Here is a 12,799-nt window from a genome sequence, read left to right as displayed (position 1 = left end):
GATATGGAATACAGTCGTCAGTGCGAGGCCAGCCTCAGGTGAGACGACAAAACTTTAATGGATTTGAAAAGCAGTTCTCTGCTACGCTACAATTTTCTTCTAACTCTGGGAAAATAGTGAGACAACTTGAACCCCACTATAGAGAAGTGATTATGTTAGAAACTTTATACAAGCTTGATTCTTCTGTTTGGAACCATGGTGGGGAGAGGAAAAGGAGTGTCAAAAAGAGTGATGTTCAAGGAACTGATCACTTTCCCCAGGCAAAATTGAAGATGATTAATTATATTGCCTAAGGTAGAATTTATTTATGCTTGCATCTTTACTTAAAAACAAACTATTGGAAGTAGTTCCAAAAGGCAAATAAAATAACAGAAAAAGAATTCTTTATATCTCTATTTATTTCCTTTAGTCTTCTGCAGCCTTCCAATCCATGGAAACAAGTACATTTTTAAAGGCATGTTCTATAAATTTGCCTTCTTTTTTTACTTGACCAATAAAGCTGGAAAAGCAACAATCAAAACTGCAGCTCTTCAGACAAGCTTGGGGCAATTTTGGATTCAAGCACCCAAAAAAAAGAAAAAGAACAAAAGCAGACTTTTTTCCTCAGATTGTGCTTCTGGCTTCTGTTTTTGCTGACAATGTCGCAAAAGTACTCCACATCAAAAAAGGCCTCTAAAGCAGACTTTTAGATCCCAGCGAGTTATGAACATCATTTTTAGCTATTCCACTGAAGACCTGCCACTAACACCATTAGCCTAGTTCTTTTTTATAGCTCTAAGATGAGCATTGTCATTTAAATTAAAATAACACACTTAAGTATGATGTAATAATATTTATCCACAAAAAGCCTCATAACTAAGAATGGACTTTTGTTAAATCCTTAAATCTTGAACCATATAGATCCTCTTCTAAGGCAACCCAGTAATCCATTCAGCCTTCAAATAGTATTGATGTGCCATGCCACATTTACAAAAGCATTCTATTTTTCTACATACTTTTTCCTTAAGGTTTTCTGGCATTTCATTCCTTGTTCTTTTTCAAAAGAAAAATTGCAGAAAAATAGGATCTAAGTTTCCTGAGAATCGTTATTTTATTAATCTTCATTTTCCACAAACTCCCTCATCTTCCCTGATGTGATTCATAATCCAAATTATTATCTTCCAAAAAGCAACGAGAATCGTCACAAGGAACTCCTTTATTTTTTTACAAGTGTTTTAGTAATTAGAAACATGAAGACAGCATAGTGCTCCAAGAAGACCTCTGAGGAGAAGGTGTCAAGTATTTTCTCTCAGCTGTCATGAGTTAGCACACCAACCAGTCATTCTGACATACTTTGAATCAGACGTCCCTAAGCAACTAAATAGCAGCTTTCCCCCCAAACTAACATTTGATAAGCATTTATCAATCTAATAAACATTAACCAGATCATGTGAGTAAAAAAAACCAGCTCTTAAAAATATGTTCTCTCTAGTCAAATAGTCTCCCACAGAGTTGAAGACCAACAACGTTTCTCCTGCCATATACAACTGTCATCAGAATCAACAGTAGTTTGTGCCGAATAATTGGTTACCTGGTGGTAAAGGGATATGCAACGCATGCACTAGAGAGACATTTTGATAATTAACAGAACATGTGGGAATTGTTCTATGCCACAGTTTGATGTCTATTTCTTATATTTTATTAAACTTCCATGGTACAAAAGAGATCAAGACATTTCAGTATAGTCTATAAAACAAACACAGTTGAAATTTTGTTGTAAAATACAAAGTAAAATTTTAACAGGAAAAGGAATGTATGAACTAAGTGAAATCAGTTGTAAGAGGTAAGAGCAGAATCACTGTGAAGCCACAGGAAAGGCTTGTAGTAGGAGAAGGGGACACCTGAACACACCTGTCACATAGTAGACGTATGCTAGATCTGGCAAAATCAACATAGTAAGCAAGGGAAAATCCAGGCCAAAGTGTAAACGTTTGGGTTTTAATTTTGACCCAGTAGGACGAATGGTCGGAAATACAAAGACCTAGATTGAAAAATCCTGCAAATCACTAGAAATCATATTCTTATTTTCTGAATAAGCAAGCAAACTGGATCACAGCTTATCCTAAGAAAAGGAAATTTCAACATCTAATGCAAGTGCAAGTAGATATTTTCCCAAAATGTTCAGATAATAAATATTTTAGGCTTTACAGACCACTCAGTTTCTGTTACTACTACTCAAATCTATCCTTGCAGTAGGAATGCAACCATAGACAATACCTAAACAAATGTATATGCCTGTGTTTCAATAAAACTTTATTTATAGACATTAAAATTTGAATTGTCATATGATACAAAATATTCTCCTGTTTATTGTTTTTCAATCATATAAATAATGGTAAAACCTTTCTTAGTTCAAAAGATGCACAAAAACTGGCATTGGCCAGCTCTGACCTGTAGGTTGTAGTTTGCTGGCTCGTGGTCTAGAGAAATAAAACTCAGGTAATAGGTAATCATGTTCCTCTGATGCTAGAAATACACAAAATCCGGGCTGTTCATTTTTGCATAAATTTCCTAGTCTGAAATCTAGCTTTGGGAATCCAAGAATCAATAGCATCAGCAAATTGCAATGTTCTAATTCAGTTTTTCTGAGATAAGGGCCTAGGGTTTAATTCAGAGACAAATAAAAGAACTCAGATTTGGCAGATTGTGCCTAGGGCTATTTCTATTTCTTTGTATCTTGCTCCAACTACTATTACAAAGCTATCTTAGAGACTTGAAAAATATTTTTAAATGATTAGCCAAATTTATTTTTTCTATGAAATACGTATAGATCTAATGTATGTCTAAATATATAGTGAAATGTGTACCTTATCACGTGATAGTTATTTAAATTTCAGGCTTTAGTGGCAAAATGAGAACTAGCATATCTAATTTAAAAGAGGACATTTACATTCACAAGGTAGTATGTGCAGTAGTTAAGGGAATAGTCTACAGAAACAGACCACCTGGGTACAAATCAGAGTTCTGTCACTTATTAGTATATGACTTTGGACAGTTACCTAAACCCTGTGCCTCAATTTATTCATCTATAAAATGGAAATATTCCATAAGACTGTTTTGAGTTGACCTATGTAAAATACTTTCAGGGACTGACATTAAAAAAGTGCTATAAAGTTGTTTGGTTCGTTATCATTATCAGAAAGCACCTCTCATGTATCATTCCCTTATTCTCACCAAGTCCCTTTGAGTAACAAAATAACACGTATAAATACACACACAAACTCATAGAACAAATTAGGTGATCCAGATAAACTTCCTCCAGGTGAACTTTAACACGTGTCTCGACCAACTTTCAATATGACAGTACTTTCCCAGTCATAGTCCTAATTTCAAATTAAAAAGCAGAATTTATTTAAAAATATACAGCAATATTTAATCTTTAGAGGGTATAAGGAGAGAAAAAAGTTATATCTTATAGTAAATAGCTACTTGAATGGCTAATTCGAGTTTATGAATTTGAACAAAAATAATATTATCAATCAACTACTTTAATTATACTGAAAATTTTACCTGAAAGCAATAGAATAATGTTATTCCATGACAGGTTACTCTTCCTCTTATTTAAATGGCTCTGTATTTCTAATTGAACATTGTACGTGCATTTCTAATTTTAGCACAGTATTTGTATTCACTCTACATGGAAATTCAATGAGAGGTTAAGAACAGAAGTAGCTGCCCTCAATTCCAATACTGGCCAATTAGTCTTATGTAAGGTATTTCAACAATCTGGCTGTAGCTTTCAAATTAAAATATTTAGATATGATAATTGTCAGCATTGCCCTTAAAGCTTAAAACTTTGTCACCTTCTTTTTATGATCTTTTAAAAAATAAATTCTAAAATGAATGCCTACAAGTTTAACACCATAAAAATCCCAAATGTTGATATGCAAACAACGAAACAAAGACAAACAAAGCTATAGTCAAAAATCCAGATAGATTATCTATAAAATACAAAAATATAAGTAAAATGCATTCTTTTGCCAGCTTCCTTATATCTTTTTTAGGACAGGAGCAGATATAAATATTTACACAAAACACATTAACCTCATTTTATCTTCATTACAACCTAGTCGGTATTCACTAGCTTTAGTGTCCTTCCATAAGTGAGAAAACTTGAAACTTAAAAGAAAGATTATGCCATGTCTTCAAGATTGTGCTGCAAATCCACACCACAGTTAGAATCTGAGTCCAAATTTGGAATGCTAGTCCAAGTCTCTTTGCACTACACAAAAGATGACCTGCCCTAAATTACACTATAGTGTAATCTAATGGCCCCATTTTGTCTGGCACTATAGAAGAATGCACCTCCTGTATTTTCCAAAAGTGGAAAATACCTTTTGGGTCACAAGGATACATTTACTTTAATCATTTTTTTGATAGAATCTTCTGGAAGACTAGTACCAACTTCCCTGTCTTCTTAGAGACAGGCCTCTAAAGGAAATTTACTCTTATCTTGATGATTCACAGCCTCCATTTTGAACATCCATTACCATACCCTGTGGTACTGCCTCGCCTGTCAAGCTGTCAGCTGTCACAGTTCACCATCATCGTGCTTTCATCTAACACCCTTCTGCTCTGATTCCTCTCAATGACTCCAGGTCAGGGAACCAGATGACCAAGCCTTTTAAAGATTATATGTAAAAATCCTCAGTTTTCTCAACTGTAAAATGAGGTTGTTATACCAGACGAGTGGTTCTCAACCCTGGCTGTATATTTGAATCACTCGAGGAGATTATTTTACAAATATTGATGCTCAGGTTCCACTCCAGAAGATTGTGTTTTAATTGGCCTGAAACGGGGCTTTGCCAACTATAGTTTTTAAAATGCTCCTAAAGCGTTTTGTTTTGTTTTTCAGCCAGATTTGCAAAAGATAGTATTAATGATCTCTAAAAAATCTTGAAATCTGAAATACATTGTTTTCACAATTAAAAGAATCCATAACTCTCTAAATGAAGGTTTGCATCCTACACTCTATTCAGTTTCTAGCCTAGTAATTTTTCTTCAAAATACAGATTTTATTTATTCCTCCTCACTTGAACGTTTGAAGCTGGTGCACAGTTCTGCATAGATAAAGGCTTCCTATTTGTCACCAAATCTACTCAGTGTTTCCATCTAATTTTTCCCTATTCCCCTCTACATTTCTCAAGCTCAATTCTTGGATTACATTGCAAAAATCTAAATAATTAATGCAACAATCTAACATTTTCAAAGTGTCCCCATATATGTATAATTCTGTATTTTCAATATTGCAGCAAATTATCAGGACTATTATCTTTCCTTTCTTCCCTCTGCAACATATTGCTGTACGTTTGATATTCATAGAGATAAAAAAAACCTCTATTCCAACGGAGTTCATAGGTGAATGTGAAAAACTATCAAGTGAACAGACAGTTGTAATCAATGTGATAGAGATATTATAGATCCCTGTAACAGTGCAGATTGGGTGTAATTAAACCGACTTGGGAGAGGAGGTTAAATAAGGATTCTTAGAGGAAGTGAAGGTTGCGTTTAATCTTGAAAAATTATTCTAGGTGGAGAAGGAAAGGATCAGAAGAAAGACACTCCCAATCAGGAGGAAAATATATGCAAAGTTAAAAAGATGTAACAGTGTGGAATATTTGGGGGTATTTTAAGTATGCGATTTGATATGAGTGTTGAGTAGAAAAAGTGGAGAAAAGAATAGAGAGAGGAGACAAATAATTATCTTGGAGCTAGTTTGTGGAGAAACCTAAACATTCTGCCAAAGATGTTACATTTTTATTATAAAGAACAATAGAGAAATATTGAGGAAACTTAATGAGCAAACCAAAGACGTAAGTAATCCTCATTTCACATTCATAACTGAAACATTAGAATGTGATTATCCTTCAGTAATAGTACTGCCACTTATGAATTTTAAGGAAATAATAATGATATATCTTGATTGGTCATGATAGAAGTCATTGTAATAATTAATACTCAGTTATCTTCTTAGAAAATCTGTGTAGATGAGTTTGCCATTTATAATTGCTAAGGCATGGAGTATAGAAGTAAAAGTTAGGAGGATGAAAAAAGTAACTTCCTTTTAAACTTGACAATGTTGACTGTGAAACAGTCAACACAACGCATTGAACATGTACATATAGAGGATCTGAACCAAGAGAGAATATAGAGCATATAAACGTAAAGAAATAAATCTACAAGATATTTGAAACTAGTTTCATAAAGAGAACACAGAAACTGAGATTAAAGAACCAAACTCTCAAAATCATAAATATTTAATAGGCAGGTGGAGGAATAGGACCTTGTAACAAGAAGGAGAAGAAATAACTAGACAGGTGAGAAAAAAGCAAGGGAGACTGATCTTAGGTAATCTCCAATAGGATAATGTTTCCAGATTGTATGTAGTCAGGAACGTCAAATATAGGACAGGTGAAGGGACCATTCGCAGTGATGTGGTAGAGGTTAGCAGTCAGATTGCAAAGAGGTGAGGAATAAACAGCATGTGAGGAAGTATTTTTCTTTTCTAAAAAAATTTCCTACATGTACTTAGTTACAGATTTTTCAACTAAGACTTAATTACATAATTTCTTATTTGAGAAACTATGGAGTCACTCCTAATGACCTTCTTAAGTTGGATAAAAACAGTTACTTTTCTGCTTCCATCAATCTTCCATAATAATTAACTCCACCTATCTCCAGCCGCAGAAATTCCACTCATACCTCTTGTTCTGTCACCAATCTCCTGCTGGTTATTGGATTGCAGATTCCCAAGTTGGGAGTTAGTATTAACTGCATCTTCCATTTTCTTTGTAAAATCCCAATCAATAGCTACAGAGCTTTATACACAATGACTACTCAAAAATGTCCTCGTTAGATAGAGTTACTCTTCTGTTTAATTAAGGAATCAGAGGTAGGGTCAAATCCTCCTAATTCCATGCCATTTGGAAGAACAGTGTTCTAAAATCACTTATAAGCTATTAGAAAGATTGTGCAACTTCCTAGAGAAAAGAGTATATTTTCTCTATAGAGAACTTACTAAGGAATGTTGAAAACTATTACACTTTTTTTCACTATTTAACTAGAATAAAAGAATAGGAATTCTTGAAGTATTCTTAATCTTCTATAAATATACTACAGTGCAACAAGTTAATAGGTTTCACATAAATTTGTTTTTTTAAAGATTGGCACCTGAGCTAACACCTGCTGCCAATCTTCTTTTTTCTCTTCTTCTTCTCCCCAAAGCCCCCCAGTACATAGTTGTATATTCTAGTTGTGAGTGCTTCTGGTTGTGCTACGTGGGATGCCGCCTCCGCATGGCTTGATGAATGGTGCCACGACTGCGCCCAGGATCCAAGCAAACGAAACCCTGGGCCGCTGAAGCTGAGTGAGCGAACTAAACCACTTGGCTGTGGGGCAGCCCCTCACGTGAATTTAATTTTCTTGTGGTTAAATAGCTGATGTACATGTCGGTCAAACGTAACAATGCTAAATAGGATAGGTGCAATATGAATGTAGTTATTAATTCATCCATGTTAACTTTCAATAACTATCCAGTTTAAATTTCTTCATGCTTTAGAAAATAAATTATTAGCACTATTAAACAGAAGACTATTGGTCCTCTTTTCCCAAATGTCTAGATATTAAAGTTCCCCACTGTTCAGCTCTTGGACCTCTTTATTCCGTCTTTACACTGTCTTCCCCAGAAATAGCATCTCATCCCATAGCTTTAAATACTAAATGTGCGCTGATGACACTCAAATTTATATCACCAGTTCTGAACTCACCCTGAGTTCCAGATTTGCTTACACTTCCACCACCTTGATTCTTCTATTTAGATATCTAAGATGAAAATCTCAAATATCCAAAGCAGAACCCTTGATTTCCACCCCACGCAGGAGGAACAAAGTAAAACAAACAACCGATTCCTCCATTTAGTTTACTCATTTCAGTAAATGGCACCACCATCCTCACAGATGCTTGGCCAAAAGCATAAGAGTCTAGCTTTGTTCCTCAGTTTAGTTTACCTCAACCCCATATGCAACGGCTCAGTGAGCCTACTGGCTGAGCACTTCTATCACCATTGCCTAGTTGTGGTTGCACCGTCCGTCTACCTAATTTCACAACCTCCAAACACTGTTTCCTTTTTTGCTTCCCTTAAAGTTTTTCTAAACAGAGGAGCCAGAACAATCTTTATTACACAAAACCATATCATGTCTTCTTCTTATTCAAAACTCTCCAATCACTTCCTATAGTACTTAGCATTAAATTCAAACACTCAGCTTGGCCTGCAAAGCCAGATTTTATGTCCTATTCACGGTTTTTCAACTATGACAAGATTATTTCTTTTTTAGTGCCTTGGAGATTAATGTTCATTTTGCGTAGGCCTTGATAAAATGTCACTGATTCAGACAGGTCTTCCTTCTTGCTATCTTTTGCTATACTCTGAATCTGAAGTAATACTCTTTTTCTTGTTTTTGTTTAGCTCTCCTCCTAAACATAGGCTCTGTAAAGGCATAGAATTTGACCAAATGCCTAGTAGGTTGAAGACTGACACACTGTAGGTGATCTAAAAATACTGCTGGATGAATGAATAGATGTAGGCACACTGCATTTGAAGATTGCTAATCTACTGCCAAAAACCTCTAGGCAATTGGATTACAGTAAAGGCATGTGCCAAATAACAACGTTTCAGTCAATGACAAACTACATATGCAAGAGTGTTCCCATAAGATCAGTACCATATAGCCTAGGTGTGTAGTAGGCTATACCGTTTAGGTTTGTGTGTGTACACACTATGACGTTTGCACAATAATGCAATCGCCTAATGACGTATTTTTCAGAACGTAGCCCTGTCATTAAGCAATACATGATTGTATTTAAAAGAACTGGAAATTCCTTAATGTGTTGCACTTTACAAAGTCCTTTCACAGATTATCTCATTTTCTCATCACAGTTTAAAGAGTTTAAGCATCCTTGCTTTACAAATGAGGAGAATGGGGCTAAGAGAAGTTAAGGATATTTCCCCAGGACCCACACATATTCAATTGTTGGGACTAGGGAGGAATTCCAGCTCTGATGAACTTGATGTTATATTTCCTCCTACCTGGCCGAGCTTCAGGATTAATGTGCATGTTTTGTGTTCAATGGAATATAAAAGATACATAGAGTGAAATCTTAGCCATATGGTTACATTGTTTCCGAGACAAGACTGCATTTTTTAAAGCAAGTTCTTCAAATAACTTATCCTTTAGGTAAACAATGACTTAGAGACAAAAAACAATTAGCTTACTTAATTTTCCTAGTGTAGAAAAAATTACGTTCATTGCTAGGGTGTGCTGAAGGTAAATTAATAAACATACACTTGAACCAGAATAAGACTTGTATACTGAATGTGATAGGAAAACCATTAGGTGTAATTTATGAATTTTAGGATTCTATACTATATTTCTTTTCATTTCTTCTTTCTATGGCTGTGAATTTAGAACTGTTTGAATCCAAGACTTCAGGAAGAAAGAGGACAAGAAAGCAAACTTATTTATTATACATCTGCAAGCACTGTTTTCCTGGTGTGTGATACATCATGCTCATGGGAGTATTTGTGCATTCTTTTTCCAAGATGCTGGTAATTTATTTCGAAACCTCCTTAGCATATTCATTTAAGTAAAAATTATGAGAAAGGACTTTTATTTCTCATCAAGTAGAAAATATACACTACTTAGAAAGTCCTGTGATATATGTGGTTCTCTCTGTGTACAGATACTGTATTTACTGCATGCACAATACTCTAGCATCAAATCTTTTAGAATTTAGATTTTATTGTGAATTCAGCAGTCACAGCCTCTATAATAACCATGTCAGGACTAACTAGATTGCCACTGAGGTAATTAAAAAATATATACTATATATCAGAAAAGGTGCAAATTATATAGAGAGCTTGATTTAAAGGAGGAAGTTATCTTATGACGATCACTTTACAAGTTATGACATTTTAGATCTTGGTGAAATATGAGATTTTCCTTTCTGCATAGTACATTTACATTTAAAACTTATATATATTGTGCTCTGACAATTCAATTAGTTAGGTTTACTTTTAATTTTAATTTATAAATGATAGTTTAAGATAATATCATCTAAATTCACTCACTCATTCATGAAACATTTGTATGCTTATTGAGTACTAGGCTGGATGCTAGGAGTAAAAAAATGAATAGTAAATGATCAATCCTCTAATGAAATCTATACCCTAGTAGAGCAAGCAAAGAAATCAACAATTATCATGTGGTTTTCCATCCACCTAATGACTACTGAAAATAGATATATTCTGATCTATTTAACAATTATAGTTTTTGTATAAATTAATACAATAGAATTCTGATATGTAAAATTTTTATGAGGTTAACAGAAGCTTTAGCATGAAAGATTGATTTTCTTCTTAGATTGGAGGCAAAAATCAAGTTTCTGAGCTTTCACAATTGAATTCTGGAACCTGGAAAGTAGGAATTTACTGAAGAAAGATGACTCTTAAAATACAGGCAATTTTCCCTGCTAATGGGGTTTTGGTACCTCACCTTCTTTAGAGCATGGTCAACATGCAATTATGATATAACTTATAAGGGGATAATGCACAAATGGCACTTAGAACACCCAAAATAATCTTCAGTGGAATGTAAACACAGATTTCAGATTTTTAAATTTAAGTTTGCAGGTAGGGGTATGCTTGTGTATATAAAACAGATGCAAAATATTATTTGATGCCAATATAGTTTTAATGATTCACAGAAAAACCTTACAGGATGAGCAGGTAATATAGGTGTGGTTAATTATCAATTTTTAATTTTAGTAGCAGATAAAACCTGGCAATAGATAGAAACTAGCATTTATTAAATGGTATTAATCTGATTTTTATTTTAAATGCACTATTTCATTTAATCTTAAAAAACTCTTGGTTAAGCCTCAGAGTAAAGAGAGAGCTTGTTTAATAAGGAAGCTAAGAGATTCAGCTCTTGTTTATTGATACAATAAATTCTATGAGTGAAATACCTGGTTCTTTCTTTCCTTTGCATTTCTGGTACCTAGGAGACTACCTTGAATACAAACATTTGAATGATAAACCTCTGAGTTTACAGAGATAATTAACATACAATAATGATATAGTTCTGTTGTCAAAGTTCTTGAGTACTCATCCATCCAGCTTATGTAGAAATAGAGTAAGTCTTATAGCACATACTTATGAAAATCAACTTAGCAGAACAAAACATTTTGCCCAAAGCTTCCTATGACTCAAATCTACTTTTTCCGGAGCTTTTGGAATGTTTTCCATATAGTTCAAAAGTGTATTTGTCTTAACCATGATATAAACCTCAGATAATGAATGTGTGTCTTAGTTTAGGCTTCTGTAACAAATTACCACTACTGGGTGGCTTATAAACAGCAGAAATTTATTTCTCACAGTTCTGGAGCCTGGGAAGTTCAAGATCAACGCTCTAGCAGATTCGATGTCTGGTGAGAACTTCCTTCTTGGTTCACAGATGGTCATCTACTTGGATCTTTACATGGCAAAAGTGGCAAGAAAGCTCTCTTGGATTTCTTTTATAAGGGCACTAATCCTATTCGTGAGGTTCCACCCTCATGAACTAATCACCACTGAAGGAGAACAGAATACTCCACCCCAAAATATGCCATTTTGGCATATTGGTTATTTTGAATTAAAGTTACTTAAGAAACAGTTGATGCCAAAAGAACACTCTGACCATTTTTTGTCCCCTGAAAGCAGAAATAAACTTCTGATGTGAAGGCAGTCTCCCTGTGTCAAGAAGGTAAAGGCATCCTTATCACTAGAGGTAGGGAATTTAGGGCTGAGAAGGCTGTATAGTCAAACCTTGTTACTTCTTCACTCATTTACTACCTCAAGCGCAAATCCATTTGTCTTGTCAATCCTTCAGGAATCGATTGTTTCCTTGTCTAAAAGGTATAAAAGCTGCCTGCTTTGGTCACTTCTTTGAGTCTCGTATTTTTTATGGGGCTCCTGTACATGTGAAATTAAACTTGTTTTTATCCTGTTAATCCTGTCTTATGTCAATTTAATTATTAGGCCAGCCAAAGAGCCTAGAAGGAAAAAAGGGAAAAGTTTTCTGCATCTACACCACCCAAGCCCCCACACTTCCTAATATCACATTGAGGTTTAGGATCTCAACATATGGATTTGTGGGGACAGAGACATTCAGTCTATAACAATGAGTAAACTATAACACTATTTTTTCTTCTCTGAACCATTAAGTAAGATCTATATTTAAAAGGAAACCTGAACTTTTTCACTGATTGGTGGTATATTTGGCTCTAGCTATCTTTTTCATAATTGAACATTAATAATGCAAGCTCCTTTCATCAGCAACTACTATGAAAATTAAATGTGTGAGGCCAAACTTGAAAAAAAAGTTGCTGGTGACATTACAAGTTGAAATGCTATGCTTCAATTTCAGCAAATTCAAAATCTCTTAGCTCAGTATGAAACAAATTAGTATAAAATGCACTTGCACACATCACAGAGGATGAGTTCATAGGTCATGGCCTGTGAGGAGAAAGATTTAGCAAATATATTTTATAATGAAGTAACTCCCAGGTAAAAACTGGGACATTGATCCATTTTTCTCTATAACTATAATTTTAGGAGCTATCAGGAAGAATTCCACGATCACCACCTCCCACATTTAAAACACTGGCATTAATCCAATTCCCTTTATTATGTAGGTCTAGCAATTTAACGATATTACTCCAACTT

This window comes from Equus quagga, chromosome 19 (assembly GCF_021613505.1).
Source record: "Equus quagga isolate Etosha38 chromosome 19, UCLA_HA_Equagga_1.0, whole genome shotgun sequence".
Classification (NCBI taxonomy): Eukaryota; Metazoa; Chordata; class Mammalia; order Perissodactyla; family Equidae; genus Equus; species Equus quagga.
This window is presented reverse-complemented; position numbering follows the sequence as displayed.